Below are 21,195 nucleotides of genomic sequence, written 5' to 3'. Positions count from 1 at the left end.
ACAGGCAATACCCTAGGTCAGGAAAAGAATGCCAGCTCCCATCTTCACTTCACCAAAATGCACATAGCCATGGAAACTCCTGACACTCTCTCTCAGTTAACCTGTCATGGCCCTGGCATCTCACATGGACACTGCTAGGAACCTCCTAGTTGGAGAAGGCTCTTTTTTCCAAATGGTAGGGCTCCTAGTAAACAGCACCAGGATCTCTAAGCTCTAGAGACTTTGACTTGGGGATGGACGTGAGTCAGTACCGTAGGCTGCAGGATGGAAAACTTGAGTTGGAAACAAATAGAAGCAGAGTGACACTTTTCTGAGTTTTAAGGTTTCATCCACTGTCTGGGCCTTTACCCCTCCTGCTGCCTCCCCGGCTGTGGACCCTCCTGCTTCTTTGGCCAGTCATGTGTATTGCTTATGCAGCCCACCTTTCCGTGGCAGGGTCCTCCTGCCTGTCGCACAGTGACTGCATGTGCAGAATAGTCAGAGAAAAGAGGGAGAAAGCTATTGAGAACTAACACCTCTGTTCTTGTTCCTTTGCAGAAGTACATAGGCACACATGCACACAGGTATATGTTTGGTGGTCGTCTGACTATATTCAGTCTACTTGTTGTTTTGACCTCTTTGAATCGTTATTCCTAATATTCCTTTGCTGGGGAGATACTATCTTCTGTATTATCAGAAAAGCTTTTGATTTATCTAGTTATCCATTCATCCTTCCAGTTACCCATCTACTCATTCACCTATTAAACATGTACAGAGGGACTGTGTTGTGCCATGGCTGCTAGATACCGGGAACTCAAAATCTGAGATTTCTTTTCATTTATCTATCTGTGTTGTCATTTACAGCTGGAAAAGAATCCACCTACAGTGCAGGAGACTCTGGTTCAATTCCTGGGTTGGAAGATCCGTTGGAGAAGGGATAGGCTACCCACTCCAGTGTTCTTGGGCTTGCTTGGTGGCTCAGCTGGTAGAGAATCTGCCTGCAATGTGGAGAACTTGGGTTCGATCCCTGGGTTGGGAAGATCCCCTGGAGAAGGGAAAGGCTACCCACTCCAGTATTCTGGCCTGGAGAATTCCATGGACGGTATAGTCTATGCGGTCTCAAAGAGTCAGACACGACTGAGTGACTTTCACTTTGTCGTATACACATACGCATTGAACTTTTTTGTTTTTGGCCACACCATGTGGCATGAAGTATCTTAAATTCCCTGATCAGAGATCAAACCCGTGTTTTGCAGTGGAAACATGGAGTCTGAACCCCTGAACCACCAGGGCAGTCCCACATTGACGTTTTGGAGTCAGTTCTAACGGCTCATCAGGAGTAGAAATGGGATTGAAAAGATGCATGTTTTGTAAAATGATATTCCCAAGGCATAGAGATAACCAGAAATGACCTGAAATAACTTCTGTCATCCAATCTTACTGCATGAAAAGGAGTCTGGGTGAAAAATTGCCAGCTCAGAAACTGTTTTTTTCTGGCTCCATTCTAGTAACAAATACTCCGCGTGCAAGCACTGATGCAGTATCGGTCTTTGTTCCACGTGAGAGTCTGCCATCGTATCACTGTCAATGCAACACACCCTTTTCAGACAGCTGGGGACAGGTCACATTATGGTGTGTTTATTCTCCTCCCCAGACCTAGATCCTGGCCACTAGCTGGCCTTTTCTCCCCTGACTTCACCTGCCTCCGCCCGTAAACTGCCTTACACTTCTCCAGCCCACGGGAGAGAATGGCCACCTGCCGGCTTTTCCGAATCCTTGTTTAATAGTTTCAACTGTTCTAAATGGAAAGTTTCTCAAAATATTTGATATCATATCCTTTGAAGAAAGTGTATAGAATAAATAAATCATTAAATTTCCCTCCTTTTTGTTTTTGGATGGTCCAACAACAGGATTATTTTTTTAAAATCTGTCCTTCCTCCAGATGCATAGAGGGCTTAGGATCTCAGCACTTATGCTCCCAGGCCTTGGTACTGCTTTGAATGTCGGTTTTGTTTTTTTTAATCTTTATTTTATTCTCTTGGCTGCACTGGGTCCTTGTTGCTTTGTACGGGCTTGTCTAGTTGCGGTGAGCAGGGGCTACTCTTCGTGGCGGGGTGGGCTTCTCATCGCAGTGGCTTCTCTTTATGTGGAGCACAGGCTCCAGGCACAAGGGCTTCAGTAGTTGCGGTGCCCAGGCTCAGTAGTTGCGATATACCGGCTTGGTAGTTGTGGCTTGCAAGCTCGAGAGCATGGGCTCAGTAGCTGTGGTACACGTGCTTAGTTGTTCCGTGGCACGTGGGATCTTCCCGGACCAGGGATTGAACCCATGTCCCCTGCATTGGCAGGCAGATTCTTATCCACTGTGCCACTGCTGCTAAGTCACTTCAGTCGTGTCCGACTCTGTGTGACCCCATAGACGGAAGCCCACCAGGCTGCCCCGTCCCTGGGATTCTCCAGGCAAGAACACTGGAGTGGGTTGCCATTTCCTTCTCTAATGTGTGACAGTGAAAAGTGAAAGTGAAGTCGCTCAGTCGTGTCCGACTCCTAGCGACCCCATGGACTGCAGCCCACCAGACTCCTCCATCCATGAGATTCTCCAGGCAAGAGTACTGGAGTGGCTTGCCATTGCCTTCTCCGACTGTGCCACTAGGAAGTATGAATGTCTGTATTTTTTTTTTATGAAGTTTTTAAAAGTTTTTTTGATGAGGAACATTTTTAAAGTCTTTATTGAATTTATTAGAATATTGTTTACATTTTATGGTTTGGTTTTTTGGCCACGAGGCTTGTGGGATCTTAACTTACTGACCAGGGATTGAACCCACATCCTCTGCATTGCAAGACAAAGTCTTAACCAGGGGACCTCTGAGCATCCCAGGTAGCACTTGTGGTAAAGAATCTGCCTGCCAGTGCAGAAGTCGCAGGAGACGCAGGTTTGATCCCTGGGTTGGGAAGATCCCCTTGAGAAGGAAATGGCAACCCACTCCAGTATTCTTGCCTGAAAAATTCCATAGGCAGAGGAGCCTGTTGAGCTATAGTCCACTGGACCTCCAGGTAAGTCCCTGAGTGTAATTTTAAACTCTTTTCTTGTGCTTTCTTCCTCACTTTCTACCTGCCTTGATTCCTTGCTGTCAGTGTTTCTGCCTTATTTCTTATTTTATTTTTGCTTCTAATCTCCATGTTCTTGAAAGCTAGATAACTGTACTTCTTAGAATTGTGTGCAAAATTAGAAGAATACACTCTGATCAAAGATCCAATGAAAATTCTAAGGAATAAAGTACAACAGCCTTGTTGTTTTAAGACTTTTATTTTCTGATTTTCTGTCCTCAGAGGCTTTTTCTAAAGGCCGTCTTCTGTTTCTTAGCTTTCCTTTGCCTAGGTAAAGTGGCTTCATCTGTCTGCAACTGTTCATCAGCTGAATTAAGGTAGGTCAGTACTTTTCTAAGTGTGGTCTGCAGGACACCTGCTTCAGAATCACTAGGGGTGCTATAAAAATACAGGTGCATTGGTCTCACTCCCGACACGTTCAATCAGAATTTCTGCATGGAGGGCCTAAAAATGTCCATTTTCACTAAACAGCCCCAGCTCTTTGTATACTCTAGAGCTTGAGAATCACTGGAGTGGGTGCTGTGCCCGTGTTCTTAATCTGAACTGTGTGGATGCTCAGTCGTGCATCTTTGCACTCTTTGCAACCCCGTGGACGGTAGCCCGCCAGGCTCCTCTGTCTGTGGGATTTTCCAGGCAAGAATACTGGAGTGGGTAGCCATTTGCTACTCCAAGGAATCTTCCCAACCCCAGGAATTGAACTCACTTCTGTCTCCTGCATTGGCAGGCAGATTCTTTACCACTGTGCCACCTGGGAAGCCCAATCTGAGCTAAACTTGTCTTGTATTTGTAGCTGCAAATTTCCACTAGGGAGGCAGAAAGCCTAATGGTTAAAAATTCTGGAGCCAGACTGCCCAGTTTTACCTCTAACTACTACATCATGTTGGGCAACTGCTTCAGTTTCCTCTTCTATAAAATGGAGATGATAATAGTACCTACCTTGTAAGATTGCTGCATGAATATGTAAACAATTAAAAATACTATACAATAAATGTTGGCTATGACTAATCATATTTTTGTATAATGGCTTTTGTGGTTTGTCCAAAGCACAGTGATTGCTGTTATACGATAAAAATATCCTCCCCAAACGCCCTCATGCCTAAGCACGCATACACAGGTATGTCCGCCTGGTACCATGAATGACACATTGTGACTTGGCTTCAGATGGTGAACTGTAAGTCACGGTTATGTTGACAGTTGCTTCTACCTCTTTGAAAGCAAAATATGTCAGTTTGAAGGAGTATCACTGTCACAGCCTTAATTGTATTATAGATATTTAAGCCTCAAATTCAGAGGCTCATCAGTGTTTCAAACCAGAGTCATGGCTTTGTTTTAAGTTGAGCCTGTGAGATAGGGCTCTTCCACGTGCACCAAGTTATGCAGCAGTTATGATGGAATCCCTTCCAGAATTCTTCTTGTTTCCACAGCAACCTGAATTCAAAATAGGCTCTTAGAAGCCTCTTCAGAGTAGAAAAAGCAAGTTTCATTCCTCCTGTGGTTATGGAATATATAGTTTATGCAAAGCATTTTCTAAATGGAACATTTTTTTCTTTTTACTTATCTTGCCATTAATAATTTTAATGTTGTTGTACTACTGCATTCCTACAATTTTTTTTTTTTTGTATCTCTGAATGAGCGTCTCAAACCTCCTTAAAGTGCTCATTTTGCTATGAATAGCTAATGCTGTACTTTGTTGCTCATAACAGATGCACTGTGTATTTTTGACTTTTCTGACTAATACTGTAGTAATCAGTGAAGCTAGAGCAACTGTTAGAGGATTCCCAGGTTAGCAAGTCAACCTATTTTTAGTGACAGCTTAAAGAGAAAGCATCTGAGTAAATGCCTGATCTTTGTCAAAGACGTATTTTAGCACGTATCTGGTTGAAACGATTCCAAAACTGGAGCTTGTGGTCACGAAGAGCAAGTCTTTTCCAGATACCGACTGACTTGGTAATGGCAGGTTTAATGGTGAGGATAGGCTTGGTTTTCCCCGGTAACAAGCACACCCAAAAGTCTCAGTGACTTATGGCAACACGAATTCGTTTTTCTCTTGTGCTTCCTGCTTGGTGCAGGTTTGCTGTAGCTCCTGTCCTGCCATCTGCACTCTGAGACCTGGGTTGACGGAACAGGTCTTATCTGGAACATCGCTGGCCCCGTGATAGAGTGAACAGAGATCCTGGTGAAGCGATTTACTGACTCTTAAAGCTTCTCTCCAGAAGTGACACACATTGCTGCTCACAGTTCATTGTTCATAGCAAATCTCATGTCTGGGCCTGAATCCACAGGTTGGAGACTATAACTGCCCTACAAATCAGTTAATAGGATATTCCCTGTGATGTGTGTGTGTGCTTAGTCACTCAGTCATGTCCAGCTCTTTGCGACCCTTTGGACTGTAGCCTATCAGGCTCCTCTGTCCATGGGATTTCTCAGGCAAGAATACTGAAGTGGATTGCCACTTCCTTCTCCAAGGGATCTTCCTGACCCAGGGATCGAACCCGTGTCTCTTGTGTCTCTTGCATTGCAGGTGGATTCTTTACCCGCTGAGCCATCGGGGAAGTCATTCCCTGTGATAATAAGGGCTATCACAGCAAGGACATTAAAATTCGGAGATGACAGATTTTTTTTTAGGGGTGTTAGTGTTGGGTAGTACTGGTATTTAACATTACAGCATTTTTGAGCTTTGTGAAACAGTCCTTGAAGATTTTGTGACTAACTAAAATCCTTGTAGCCATGGGCACTAAACCCAGGTGTCTTAGCACCAATTTTTTCTGGAATTAGGAGACTTGATCTCATGGTTTTGACAAATGAGCTCTTTGTACAAGATAGCAGAGTGTTCAACCTTGGCTTAAAGTGCTTTCTCTTCCATTTGTTTTTGTCCTTTTGATTAATAGGTACTTTGGATAATTAAATTAAACATTTTAATCTCTGATACTGGCACCCAGTGACTGCATAAATGTTTTTATAATTGGTTCTCTGAGGCACAGGACCTCTAAGAAGTGAAAATGGCCAGCAAGATATTTTTCTACTGGTAGTTTTCCTATGTTGATTTGGAATTACAGTTGTTTAGATTGCACCCAAACCATCAGAAAGAAGAAAGCTCTAGAAAGAGACCTATATTGGGCCAGGAAAGACATTTCTGAACTGTAGGGTGTTGTTCATACATATTCCTGAGCCGTTGAACAACTGAGGGACACCATCTGAGTCATGGGAGTGGGCATGGAGATGCACAACTGATTGTGTGTGACTTTATACCTGACCCATTTCCTTTGTGTGATGTTGCCTCAGGAGACAGCTTAAATGGTCTGCCATCCATCTGCTTGTTTCTTTGGGTCAGTGAACTACAATGGCTGCTTCAGGGTCGCTAACCACATGAAGGAATCAGTGGTGGTCACCACATCCCAGTGTCTCAAAGGGTAGCATCAGGGTTTTTCTAACTATTTGGGAAAACCTGACTTGCTTAGCTAGTGAACTTACCTACAGAGCTGATGGGGAGACAAGCAGACGAGACGTACTGATCCAGCAGACTAGAAGCTTCCATCCTATGGCATGAAGTCTGGAAATCGGCAAAAGGTTCCATTCTCCTGAAGCAAAGAACCAGCCAGTCTCCTGATGTGTCATAGAAGGGGGAGCCTTCTTACTGCAGAGGTACCAGGGCCTTGTGATTTTAAGACACCATCTCACTGATTCCTTCGTGATGGTTGCATGAAGAGGTTCAGAGAGGACTTCTCTGCACAGGGCATACTTTTCTAAGGGGCCTGGTGCTTGGTTTAGCTTCCTCCACGTTCTCACTTCAGGACCTCTCTACTATGTGAACCCCAGGAATTCCAGCGCAGAGGCTCGAGGGGACATATGGTAAAGCCACCCTCCAACCCCCGCCATACCTGAAGACACCCCTCAGATGCTCATATTTTGTGACCTAGTATTTTCTCTCACTGAAATTTCTGTGTACCTACTGCTTGAGAACATTTAATATTCATAGTAATGTCCTTCCTTCAAGTGCTAGCAAAGACTTCAATATGTTTGGTGTGAATTACACATATTCTATCCTGCCAATGCAAAAGACATAAGAGACATAGGTTCGATCCCTGGGTCAGGAAGACCCCCTGGAGAAGGACATGGAAACCCACTCCAGTATTCTTGCCTGGAGAATCCCATGGACAGAAAAGCCTGGTGTGCTACAGTCCATGGGCTCACACAGAATCTGACATGCCTGATGCTACTTAGCACACATGTGCATGCACACATATTCAATAGTTTGATCTTTTGAAAATTTGTGATCCTCATGTGGTCTATATATAATTCTATTTAAGTGGTCTATATAGTAAAACTCTGGATTAGGATAGCTGAGTCTTGAGTTTCTGGGTTAGCAAGGATCTTAACGTTTATCTAGAATTCTAGATCACTGTTCTGCTAAATATTTGTGCTCTCTCACCTGTGAAGATGCAGCCCTCAGCTGCCCCATGAGTGGAATAATTCTCCTACAGGACTAATTCTTCTGTTTTCTTTATTGTATCAAACCTGAATCTGTTACTTTATAGTTCTTGCCTTCTTTAGCTTTCAGTCTGCTTCCTGTGATCACCCAGAATGTCTGTCCTTTTTCTCCACTGGAGCCCTGCACATATGTAGGGGAGCAATTACATCTTCCTGCATCATCTTGTCATGGGGCCAAGTTCATTTTCTTACCTTTTCTCACAGGAAATAGGTTTAATCTCCCCTCCCTCTGGTTGCTGTGCTTGGTCTGTGTTCCTTTGGGTCCTTTTTGGTGCCAGGCCTGGAATGGATGTGGGACTCTAGCTATGGCTGGGCCAGCACTGTCCTGGGCTGGGCAGTGTGTTCCCACATGGAAGGGGCACAGGCTTGGCCATCAGACATACCTGGGCTCGGAATCCAGCTCTACCACTTGCAAGCTGTGTGATTTGGGTGTCATTTTTCTAATCCTGGATTCTCAAGTTTATTCTCCTTGTAAAATGTGGACAATAATTCCTAATACAAGTGGTGTCATGAGCCAAAAAGGGGTGACATGCCCCAAGTATCTAATATCAGGGTATGGCATGTAAGGTCTTGTGTCAGGAAATGTTTGCTTTTCCATTTTCTGGGTATTGTACTTTTGTTTTTATTTTTAAATTGAAGTATAGTTTTTCACTTTAATTGAAGTATAGTTGATTATACTTTCATTAATTCATGATTATATTACATCTGCTCTTTGGTAGACGTATGACTCCTATGCCACCATTTCAAAGCCACATTGAAATGATCTCAGGTCCCAAACTCTTCCTTGTGTGCTTTGCTAAACCAGTCTCTTCTGTCCTGTTGAAAATGTATAATAAGTAGCTCATGGAGGTAATAACAGCACCTGCATCATAGGGTTGGTCTCTAGAGTGAATGATGATACACCTAAAGCATGTGGTGCTGTATCTAAAGTACAGTGGAAAGAAGAAATGCTAGTGGTAATCTTTACTATTACTAATTATACTAATTGTCTCAGTACAGATTGATTCCAATAGTGCTTACTTCCCTAAGGTCAATATTTTTTTTAACTGAAGAATAATGGCTTTACAGTGTTGTGTTGGGGTGGGATGGGGGAGAGAGGTTTAGGAGGGAGGGGATACATACATATATATATTACAGAGGAGCTAGGAGAGAAAGCAGTCATCCCACTTAAAAAGAAGGAGCTTATGTAAAGGGTTTGAGGAAGCAGCTGAACTTGGTCACCTGTTGGTAAAACTTAGCTGCCCATGGCGCTTGACCCAACATCAATACTTTCCTCTAAGAACTGATATAACTTCAATTTTAATCTTGAGACAGTACATTTCAACCCAGGAAAGGCAGATAAGTCAGTGCTAAAATAGTTCTGGAAAATCCCATGGATGGAGGAGCCTCCTAGGCTGCAGTCCATGGGGTCGCTATGAGTCGGGCACAACTGAGTAACTTCACTTTCACTTTCCACTTTCATGCATTGGAGAAGGAAATGGCAACCCATGCCAGTGTTCTTGCCTGGAGAATCCCAGGGATGGGGGAGTCTGGTGGGCTGCCATCTATGGGGTCGCACAGAGTCGGACACGACTGAAGTGACTTAGCAGCAGCAGCAGAATAGTTCTTAGAGTGTCTTGTGTCCTTAACCCCAGGTTTTTGTTGCCCTTTTAGCAGATGGCCCCCCTCAAGGAGAAAGATGAGTCACCTGTTAGGTAGCAGAGGCCTGTCGCCAGCCCAGCAGGGGGAGGCTGGCCTGGTGTCAGATTCCGAGGCAGTCAGATGCTGACCATCTTTTCTTAGTGCCACAGAGGTGTCACTTCGCTTATATGAGGTCCTGCACGTACCAGTCCTTTCCGCAGCAGGAAATTAAAGACACAGATGTTACTTCCTGCACATCTGCAGCCAATTGTCATTTTGATGTTCTGCCTATTCTCTGGCCCCCCTTTTAAAATAAACTTTTTTTTTGAAAGTCCATTTTTTAAAAATTTAATACATTCTAATCAAATAGCAACAGCAGTAAATAAACAATTTGAAAAGCAGGCAGGTATCCCCCTATATCTGGAAGAAAATTAAAGTATTCTACATGGTAGAAGGGAGACAATTGCCAATGACTATGGTTAGACCACTTGGAAATTCCTAAAACCATTTCCAAAGAATCAATGGCAACAGGGTGGGGACGCAGCTGTTTCAAAAGGTAAAATGTCTTTATCTACATGGTTTTATTAACAGGGATTGAGTTGCACCTGTATAGCATGACATTCTTGTCTTTAGCCTTAAAGGAAAAGAGGTCTTTTCCATTTGCACCAGTTTGAAATATTTCTGAAATAAGGCTCCCCTCATGCGATGAGTTGACTCCCTGGAAAAGAGTCTGATGCTAGGAGGGATTGGGGGTGGGAGGAGATGGGGATTACAGAGAATGAGATGGCTGGATGGCATCACCGACTCGATGGACATGAGTTTGAGTGAGCTCTGGGAGCTGGTGATGGACAGGGAGGCCTGGCGTGCTGTGATTCATGGGGTTGCAAAGAGTCGGACACGACTGAGCGACTGAACTGAACTGAACTGAAAGGATTACTACAGTACTCATTCACGAGAGAGTTCATACATGTGGTAAAAAGACAAATACAGGATATCATGGTCACCTTTTTTGGTTGATTTGGTTAACTGCATAAAATGAAGGATAAATACTCACAAGCATATCCGTTTAACAAATCTCCTAAGTACATCAGAATGCAAAATATTAAATGTCCTAAAATAGACTGATCACCAGGCACACAGAACTGAAGTTAAGCCTGTGTCAGTTTTGTTCCTTCCACTTCTTTGGCCCTCCTAAATGGAGCTCTTTCTCTCCTACCAGTGCTGGCACCTTTCACCTAACACAAACGAACCTCAGAAACTCAGAGTTCTGAGAAAACGTTCCTTCAGCCTTTACTTGGGACGTTTTATTCTTAACTTAAAAGGATCAACTAGTCTTGGTCAGCCTTAGGAAGGGAAGCATCCCTCAGCTGAAAACATGCGGGGGAAAACTTTAAATACCTAGCTACCTTGCCACACAATTAAATCAGATTGACTTCAGCTTGTCTTAGAATTCCTTCCTTATCCAGAGCCGTCACTCAAGATTTGGTTCTCTTTTACACAGCTGCATTCGGAGATCTTCTAGAGGAGGCATGTTTAGAAAAAAAGAAACACTTATACCTGGAATTTATATTCTTCCAAATAATCTTTTAGTCTTGTTGGTAAAGGCAGTCCCCAGATGGTGCTGGTACACTTGTTAATGGTGAGTCTACAGAGATGCTGCAGAGGTGGCGCTGATGTGTAGAGTGGCTTGGTCAGATAAAGGTGAACAGTGCCATTCCGCGGGGCTTCGGGGCCTGTCCGCTTATCCTTGCACATCTGAACATAGTAGTCGATCAGATGAACCACACTGTCAAATTGTTTAAGCTTGGACTTGACACATATGATAGAGTCCAATCTAAATTTCCCATCTTGGTATTCGATGCGAAGATTAGTTGGTCCAGCTGATGTCTTAACAGATATTGTTAGTAGGTAGTCTGAATGCGAACTACCTCTAATCAAGAAAGTTCCTTCTGGTGCCTCTTTTAATTTCTCTTTGGCTTCATTAACAGTCATACTTCCCCAGTACCAACCTGTGTGACTGAGTTCGCGCAGGGCCTTCGCCAGACGCGCCGCCTCTGGGGACGGCTCCGCCGCCGGCCGCTCTGCGCCCGTTCCGCGCCATTCCCGGAGGACTCGAGGCCCCTCAGGGCCATGAGAGAAAGGTCACCGCGGCAAAGACAGGTGGCCGCCCGAGCTGGGGTCGGAGAAGGACACGCGTCCTTCTTAGAAGTCAGTGGGAACCCCAAAACCACTCCCTGAGGGGTCCCCCAAATGGTGGTGGAGGAGATGGGGATGGGGCGCTGCAGGCTCTTCCTCCCCGGGTTCCCGGGCACCGATGGCCAAATCCCCCGCAGGCGCCTTCACGCACAGTTCGCCTGCCGCCGGCCCGCGCTCCTTCGGCACCCCAGCTGCAGGCGAAGGCGATCCTGAGCCCGCGCAGCCGGGGCCCCAGCGCGCGCCGTCCGTGGCCCGCGCAGCGCCAGTGGCGGCGGGCGAGGAGGCTCATGATTCAGCGGAAGCCCAGGCCCCGCGAGCCGCGGCGGCGGCGAGACTAGAGTTAAACGTCCGTCTGAAATAAACTGTTTATGTTAGGAGAAGTTTTAGGTTTACTGAAAAACTGTGAATGTAGTACAGAGAGTTCCCATATTCCCCTGTTAACATCTTCCATTACTAGGGTACCTCTGTCACAATGAATGATCCAGTGCATGCGTGTGTGCATGCTCAGGTGTGTCTGACTCTTTGCATCCTCATGGACAGTAGTCCCCAGGTTCCTCTGTCCATGGGCTTCTCCAGGCAAGAATACCTGGATTGCCATTTCCTTCTCCAGGGGATTTTCCCAACCCAGGGATCGAATTCGAGTCTCCTGCATTGGCTGGTGGATTCTTTACCAGAGTCACCTGGGAAGCCCGAATGATCCAATATTCATACATAATTATGAACTAAAGTCCACATTCTATGCCGATTTCTAGTTTTGCCTAATATTCTTTTTCTGTCCCAGGATTCCATCCAGGACTCCACATGCCGTTGAGTCATGTCTCTTTAGGCTCCTCTTGGCTATGACAGTTCTCCCTGCCCTATTTTTTCAACCTGCTTTGAGCTACTTTTCAAGAGATGCTTTTTCACATTTTTGATAGATGCCTGATGGTGGGTGTTAACAAGGCTGTTAATTTTACTTATTAATCCTTTAATCAACAAACATTTGGGCACTTATGAGATGAAGTTACTGAACCTAACAACAGAATGAAGTAAACTGCCTCTCCCATCCTCGTGCCACTCGGCAATCAATGCGCTAGCAGATCCCTTGGAGATCTTGTTAAAATGCAGATTCTGGTTCACTAGTTCCAGGGCAGGGCCTGAGAATCTGCATTTTTAACAAGCTCCCAGGTGAGGAGCTGATCCCACACTTGGAGGATCAAGACCCCAGACTTGTGCAGAGCTCCATACTAGGTGCCAGTTGGGAGCTAGGGCCCTGGAATGGAGGGTGAGGGAAGGATAGGTAAATTGTCTATGACCATTTCTGTCATCAAGAATTTTGTGATGAGTGAAGTAAGTCAGAAAGAGAAAAACAAATGTATACTAACGCATGTATGTGGAATGTAGAGAAATGGTACTGATTGACCTGCTTTCAGGGCAGCAGTGGAGACACAGACAAAGAGAACAGACTTATGGACATGGTGAAGGGGGAGGAGGGACAGGGTGGGATGTTTGGAGAGAGTAACATGGAAACTTACATTACCATGTGTAAAATAGGTAGCCAGTGGGAATTTGCTGTATGGCTCAGGAACTCAAGCCAGGGCTCTGTGACAACTTAGTAGAGTAGGATGGGGAGGGAGGTGGGAGGAAGTTTCTAGAGGGAGGGAACATATACCTATGGCTGATTCATGTTGATGTTTGGCAGAAACCAAAATAATTCTGTAAAGCAATTATCCTTCAATTAAAAAATAAATAATTTTTTAAAAAAAAGTTTATGATTCTGTTAGGGGGTAAAACAGACTGAACAAACCAAAGAATGAAAAATAAAGTGTGAAGTGGAAATTAAGACAGTAAATGGTGAATGCTGCACACCGTTAAGATGGCCATTATTTGAAAAAAGCAGAAAAAAACAAGGTTGGAAAGGGTGTGGAGAAATCCAAAGCTCTGTGCATTGCTAGTGGGAATGGAAAATGGTGCATCTTCTGTGGAAAATGATACAGTCAGTCCTCAAAAAATTAAACATAGAATTATCATATGATTCAGCAATTCCACTTCTAGGTATATACCCAAAAAAATTGAAAACAAGGACTTGAATTTGGGATTAGCAGAGGCAAACTATTATATATAGGAAGCATAAACAACAAAGTTGTATTATATAGCACAGGGAAGTATATTCAATATCCTGTGATAAACCATAGTGGAAAAGAATATGAAAAACAATATATATGTGTATGTGTTTGTGTGTGTGTGTGTGTGTATGACTATCACTTTGCCGTAGAGCAGAAATTAACACAACTTTATAAGTCAACTATATTTGAATAAAATAAATTAAAAAAGAAAACAAAGACTTGAACAGATATTTACATACCCGTGTTCATTGGAGAATTATTATTCATGATTCACATTCACATAATTCAAAAAGTTGAAAGCAACTGATGTTTATTAATAGTTGAATAGATAAACAAAATGTGGTGTATACATGCAGTGGAACACTAGTCAGCCTTATAAATTATGACACATAGAGAGCATTGTGTGTGTGTTCATGCTCAGTCGGGTCCGACTCTTTGTGACCCCATGTACTGGAGCCCTCCAGACTCCTCTATCCATGGGATTTCCCGGGCAAGAATACTGGAGTGAGTATCCATTTCCTTCTCTAGGGGATCTTCCCAACCCAGAGATCAAACTCACATCTCCTGCATTGGCAGGCAGATTCTCTGCCACTGAGCCACTAAGTTAAGTGAAATAAGCCCAGTCACAAATGGACAAATATTATTGTATGATTCCATTCACACGACACTCCTAGAGTGGTCAAATTCAGAGACAAAGTAGAATGATGGTGGCCAAGGCTTAAGGGGAGGAGGAGGGAATGGGGATTTAGTGTTCAATGGGTACAGAGATTTAGTTTTGGAAGATGAGGTTCTGGAAGTGGGTGGTGGTAATGGTTGCATAGCAGTGTGAATATAATTGATGCCACTAAAATGATAAATGCCTATTTCACCATAATTTAAAAATGGTTTAAAAAAGACAGATGCATAAAAAGTACAACAGTAAGTAGAGTTATCAGGTGGGAAAGATAAGATGGTAGTAGTAAGTCTTCTCTTATAGACCACATATGACATGCCAGGTACGAGGAGCTTAATTAACTCATTTAGCCTCCAACCACCACACTGTGAAGCTTATTAGCTCCGTCCACTGATGACAAAACCAGAAAGGGAAATGATTACACAGGCTGTAATAGTCAGGGAGAAATGTCTGAGGTGTCAATTAAATTAAAGGTGGGCTTTGGAGGAGAAGCAGGCATTCACTGGCAAGAGCTTGGGGGGCTTTCTAAACAGATGGTGGGAACTGGCTCAGGAGAGACACAGAGACTAGATGGGAACAGCTGTTCAGCTGGCATGACTGTGCCTGGCAAGGAGGGGTCATGTGAATAAAGCATGGCTAGAAAGGCAGACCGTGAAAAGCCTTCAATTCCAGAATAAGATATAGGGACTTTGTCTTGTAGTGTGTAAACAAGGAGTATCAAACGTAAGTGTTTTCAAAGCCAGCAGGCAACATAAATGAGAAAAGTGAACCAGGGCATTTAACTGAAGAAAACTCTAATTCCAAAGGGTACATGCATCCCAATGTTCATAGCAGCACCACTTAGAATAACCGAGACATGGAAGTAATCTAAATGTTCATTGACAGGTGAACAAATAAAGAAGATGTGAATACACACACACACATACACAATGGAATACTATTCAGCCATAAAATGAATGAAATTATGCCATTAGCAGCACCATGGATGGACCTAGAGATTATCACACCAAGTGAAGTAAGTCAGAGAAAGACAAATATGATGGTCACTTATATGTGGAATCTAAATTCCGACACAAATGAACTTATCTACGAAACAGAAAAAGACTCACAGGCGTAGAAGACAGCCTGTGGTTGCCAAAGAAAAGGAATAGTGGGGGAGGGATGGATTGGGAGTTTGGGATTAGCAGATAAAACTCTTGTATCAGTTCAGTTCAGTCACTCAGTTGTGTCCGACTCTCCGCGACCCCATGAATCACAGCACGCCAGGCCTCCCTGTCCATCACCAACTCCCAGAGCTCACTCAAACTCATGTCCACAGAGTCGGTGATGCCATCCAGCCATCTCATTCTCCGTCGTCCCCTTCTCCTCCCGCCCCCAACCTTTCCCAGCATCAGAGTCTTTTCCAGTGAGTCAACTCGTCGCATGAGGTGGCCAAAGTATTGCAGTTTCAGCTTTAGCATCAGTCCCTCCAATGAACATCCAGGATTGATCTCCTTTAGAATGGACTGGTTGGATCTCCTTGCAGTATAAGGGACTCTCAAGAGTCTTCTCCAACACCACAGTTCAAAAGCATCGATTCTTCGGCGATCAGCTTTCTTCACAGTCCAACTCTCACATCCATACATGTCACCTTGCTTATTTAACTTATATGCAGAGTACATCATGAGGAACGCTGGGCTGGAAGAAGCACAAGCTGGAATCAAGATTGCTGGGAGAAATATCAATAACCTCAGATATGCAGATGACACTACCCTTATGGCAGAAAGTGAAAAGGAACTCAAAAGCCTCTTGATGAAAGTGAAAGAGGAGAGTGAAAAGGTTGGCTTGAAGCTCAACATTCAGAAAACTCTTGTATAGAGAGTAGATAAACAACAACATCCTACTGAATAGCACAGGAAATCATATTCGCTATTCTGTGATAAACCATAATGGAAAAGAATATGAACAAAAATGTGTACCTGTGTATAATAATCACTTTCCTATACAGTAGAAATTAACACAATGTTGGAAATCAACTATACTTCAACAAACTACATTTTTAAAAAGAGGCGAAGTAAAGTGGCTTAGTGCAAGGCGACAGGTGTGGACTGTGGCAAAGTGACTAGAGTTCATCTCACTTAAGACGTTGACATCTCATACATAAAGCCAGAGCACATGGGCCACTGTAGGGTTTCCAGGCAGGCATAGATAATACCGAACTTCTCAGGGTGAGGCCCCCACAGCCCTGAATTTATGAAGGGTGATGTTGAGGGCTTGTAGGACCTGATATATCATACACATCTTCCTGGCTGTCTCAACAATACTTCAAGATTGTGGGTAGAAAAGATGCAGTTTTACTAAGTACTTCAGTTCAGTTCAGTCGCTCAGTCGTGTCCGACTCTCTGTGACCCCATGAATCACAGCACGCCAGGCCTCCCTGTCCATCACCAACTCCCGAAGTTCACTCAAACTCATGTCCACAGAGTCGGTGATGCCATCCAGCCATCTCATTCTCTGTCATTCCCTTCTCCTCCCACCCCCAACCTTTCCCAGCATCAGAGTCTTTTCCAGTGAGTCAACTCGTCGCATGAGGTGGCCAAAGTATTGCAGTTTCAGCTTTAGCATCAGTCCTTCCAATGAACACCCAGGATTGATCTCCTTTAGAATGGATTGGTTGGATCTCCTTGCAGTCCAAGGGACTCTCAAGAGTCTTCTCCAACACCACAGTTCAAAAGCATCAATTCTTTGGTGATCAGCTTTCTTCACAGTCCAACTCTCACAATACGTTTAATGTATGACAAAGACAAATGTAGTAGAATACTGGTGTAGCTAACCAATTTAGCAGCACCAATGATTATGTTAAAAATTTGAAAAAAATATATTCTATCAATTAAAATAATGCAGAGCTAATTGGACACTCACTATGTGTCAGGCGTTTTCTGAACACTTGGCACATATTATCTCTGTCAACCCTCGTCCCAGCCCATTGAGCTCAGTACCGATATCGTCCCTGCTTACAGATGAGGCGGTGCAGATGTAGAGTGAGGAACACGCCTGCCCCAGGTGATTGTGACAGAAGTCCAGGACTTGATGGTCGCTGCCGCCGCACTCATGATTAACTCTTCCGTTTTCTGAGAGCCACGTAGCATTTTTTTTCATGGTATCAGAATCCAAAGGTAATTTAAATAGGGGCCACTAGATGTCACCACCCAGTGCTCCCTAAAAAAGAGTCGGGGAACCTTGTGACTCCACCTTGAAGAAAACAGAAGAAGCCTGCACAAACAGTGGAATTTCTGGTCTTCCTGTTACAGATGCCAACATGACTGGTTGCCCCAGCACCTTGGTCTCCCTCCTTCCCGTTCTTTGTCCTGTCAGGCTAGTGGGTACTGTCAGATCCCCGTCTGCTTTATAATCACAGGAAAACAGAAGTGCCGCTGTCATTTCATAAGTTGGTTCCCCTGCATTGACTGCCAGCTCCACGGAGGGCAGGGGGCAGGATTGGCTGAGGGTGGAGGTTGGTTATGTTGTTAGGGTATGTCTGTGTGTGTGTGTGTGTGAGAGAGAGAGCGACAGATAGACAGAAGGACAGACCTTGACAGTCTGGGTTGTGTTTTTTTTCTAGGTTTGAATAACCTGAGACACATTCCTGCTGGACACCGCCTCCAGCACCGAGTTTGCCCAAACAAACGCGTGCTGGTACACAGAGGGCAGGAGTGGGGCTTGGGCATAGGGTGCTAGCGAGGAAGAGAAGGATCTGGAAAGGGAATGAGTGGGGGTCCAGGGCCTCCCAGGGGCAGTGGGTGATGGAGGATATGAGAGAAATGTGCCCTGGGCTCATTCGGAGGGAAACAAAGGGACGGAGCCAGGGGCACCGTGCTTCCTTACAGGGAACCTGGCCGCTGCTGATTTAGAACCGAGTTGTGCAGTGTATGGGTTCTACTATGCTGCGCATACAAAGACGTGCCAAGAATGAGCAAGTCAGAGTTGTAAAAAAAATCCATCTTCCAGCTATTTCTGAAATCTTTCTCTCTACTGTAAACTTCTATAGACTTCTGTATTTCTATCTAAACAAAGTCAGCAGACTGATGAATTACATCACTGAGGAAGGAAAATGAGGAGCAGGTTCTCTCAAATATGATGCTTATACAAAAATAGAGAAGAGAAGGGAAAAAACTGCAGGGAAAAAGATATAAAGTTTTTTTTACTGAAACATATCTCCTGTCTTTGGGGGTTAGAATAGAACAGACGTATCAGGAACTATTTTGAAAAAAATGGGGCTAAGTTATGAGAACAGCTGCAGAACTCTTTGAAAAAAAAAATCCAGATAATAAAGCAAAATAATTTAGCTGAATGTCTTTAAATTATAGGAAGAAATGTTGGTATCAGGCGGAACATCATATTTCATGTGGGTCCTGGAGATGGAAATTCATTTTCACAATGATGGAAAGCATGCTTTGTATGTTCATTAATAGGATGTGTTTTTAAATGTGGAACATAATATTTGCTGCTCTCAAGAAACTTTCACCACATAGAATGGCAGCAACCTCATTTTGAGCTGCTATATTTATTTGGTAAGAATAATAATAGCCATACGATATATTTGAATCACACTTTATCATCAGTTCAGTCAGTTCAGTCGCTCAGTCGTGTCCGACTCTTTGTGACTGCATGAATCACAGCACACCAGGCCTCCCTGTCCGTCACCAACTCCCGGAGTTCACTAAAACTCATGTCCATCGAGTCGGTGATGCCATCCAGCCATCTCATTCTCTGTCGTCCCCTTCTCCTCCCGCCCCTAATCCTTCCCAGCATCAGAGTCTTTTCCAGTGAGTCAACTCATCACATGAGGTGGCCAAAGTATTGCAGTTTCAGCTTTAGCGTCAGTCCTTCCAGTGAACACCCAGGACTGATCTCCTTTAGAATGGACAGGTTGGATCTCCTTGCAGTCCAAGGGACTCTCAAGAGTCTTCTCCAGCACCACAGTTCAAAACATCAATTCTTCGGCGATCAGCCTTCTTCACAGTCCAACTCTCACATCCATACATGACCACGGGAAAAACCATAGCCTTGACTAGACGGACCTTGGTTGGCAAAGTAACGTCTCTGCTTTTTAATATGCTATCTAGGTTGGTCATAACTTTCCTTGCAAGGAGTAAGCGTTTTTTAATTTCCTGGCTGCAATCAGCATCTGCAGTGATTTTGGAGCCCAGAAAAATAAAGTCTGACACTGTTTCCACTGTTTCCCCATCTATTTCCCATGAAGTGATGGGACCAGATGCCATGATCTTTGTTTTCTGAATGTTGAGCTTCAAGCCAACCTTTTCACTCTCCTCTTTCACTTTCATCAAGAGGCTTTTGAGTTCCTCTTCACTTTCTGCCATAAGGGTGGTGTCATCTGCATATCTGAGGTTATTGATATTTCTCCCGGCAATCTTGATTCCAGCTTGTGCTTCTTCCAGCCCAGCGTTCCTCATGATGTACTCTGCATATAAGTTAAATAAGCAGGGTGCCAATATACAACCTTGATGTACTCCTTTTCCTATTTGGAACCAGTCTCTTGTTCCATGTCCATTTCTAACTGTTGCTTCCTGACCTACATACAGGTTTCTCAAGAGGCAGGTCAGGTGGTCTGGTATTCCCATCTCTTTCAGAATGTTCCACAGTTTATTGTGATCCACACAGTCAAAGGCGTTGGCATAGTCAATGAAGCAGAAATAGATGTTTTTCTGGAACTCTCTTGCTTTCTCCATGATCCAGCAGATGTTGGTGATTTGATCTCTGGTGCCTCTGCCTTTTCTAAAACCTGCTTGAACATCTGGAAGTTCACGGTTCACATATTGCTGAAGCCTGGCTTGGAGAATTTTGAGCATGACTTTACTAGCGTGTGAGATGAGTGCAATTGTGCGGTAGTTTGAGCATTCTTTGGCATTGCCTTTGTTTGGGATTGGAATGAAGACTGACCTTCTCCAGTCCTGTGGCCACTGCTGAGTTTTCCAAATTTGCTGGCATATTGAGTGCAGCACTTTCACAGCATCATCTTTCAGGATTTGTAATAACTCAACTGGAATTCTGTCACCTCCACTAGCTTTTTTGTTCGTAGTGATGCTTTCTAAGGCCCACATGACTTCACATTCCAAGATGTCTGGCTCTAGGTCAGTGATCACGCCATCGTGATTATCTTGGTCGTGAAGATCTTTTTTGTACAGTTGTTCTGTGTATTCTTGCCACCTCTTCTTAATATCTTCTGCTTCTGTTAGGTCCATACCATTTCTGTCCTTTATCGAGCCCATCTTTGCATGAAATGTTCCCTTGGAAACTCTAATTTTCTTGAAGAGATCTCTTGTTTTTCCTATTCTGTTGTTTTCCTCTATTGCTTTGCATTGATCGCTGAGGAAGGCTTTCTTATCTCTCCTTGTTATTCTATGGAACTCTGCATTCAGGTGCTTATATCTTTCCTTTTCTCCTTTGCTTTTCGCTTCTCTTCTTTTCACAGCTATTTGTAAGGCCTCCTCCGAAAGCCATTTTGCTTTTTTGCATTTCTTTTCCATGGAGATGGTCTTGGTCCCTGTCTCCTGTACAATGTCACGAACCTCCGTCCATAGTTCATCAGACACTCTATCAGATCTAGTCCCTTAAATCTATTTCTCACTTCCACTGTATAATCATAAGGGATTTGATTTACGTCATATGTGAATGGTCTAGTGGTTTTCCCTACTTTCTTCAATTTCAGTCTGAATTTGGCAATAAGGAGTTCATGATCTGAGACATAGTCAGCTCCTGGTCTTGTTTTTGCTATCTGTATAGAGCTTCTCCATCTTTGGCTGCAAAGAGTATAACCAATCTGATTTCGGTGTTGACCATCTGGTATGTCCATGTGTAGAGTCTTCTCTTGTGTTGTTGGAAGAGGGTGTTTGCTATGACCAGTGCGTTCTCTTGGCAAAACTCTATTAGCCTTTGCCCTGCTTCATTCCGTGCTCCAAGGCCAAATTTGCCTGTTACTCCAGGTGTTTCCTGACTTCCTACTTTTGCATTCCAGTCCCCTATAATGAA

The 21,195-nt window shown here is 44.0% G+C and overlaps 1 protein-coding gene and 1 pseudogene across 2 annotated transcripts in view; one reads left to right on the top strand and one right to left on the bottom strand.

Moving 5' to 3' along the window:
• The window catches only part of CACNB4 (calcium voltage-gated channel auxiliary subunit beta 4), a 286,688-nt gene that overhangs the window by 81,418 nt on the left and 184,075 nt on the right, over positions 1-21,195 (top strand). The gene's annotated exons all lie outside the window — the stretch shown is intronic.
• On the bottom strand, positions 10,722-11,324 carry LOC129538306 (suppressor of cytokine signaling 2 pseudogene; annotated as a pseudogene).

This window comes from Moschus berezovskii, chromosome 2, assembly GCF_049115385.1.
Source record: "Moschus berezovskii isolate FMDL1 chromosome 2, NW_MosBer_1.0, whole genome shotgun sequence".
In the NCBI taxonomy this organism is placed as follows: Eukaryota; Metazoa; Chordata; class Mammalia; order Artiodactyla; family Moschidae; genus Moschus; species Moschus berezovskii.
This window is presented reverse-complemented; position numbering and strand designations above follow the sequence as displayed.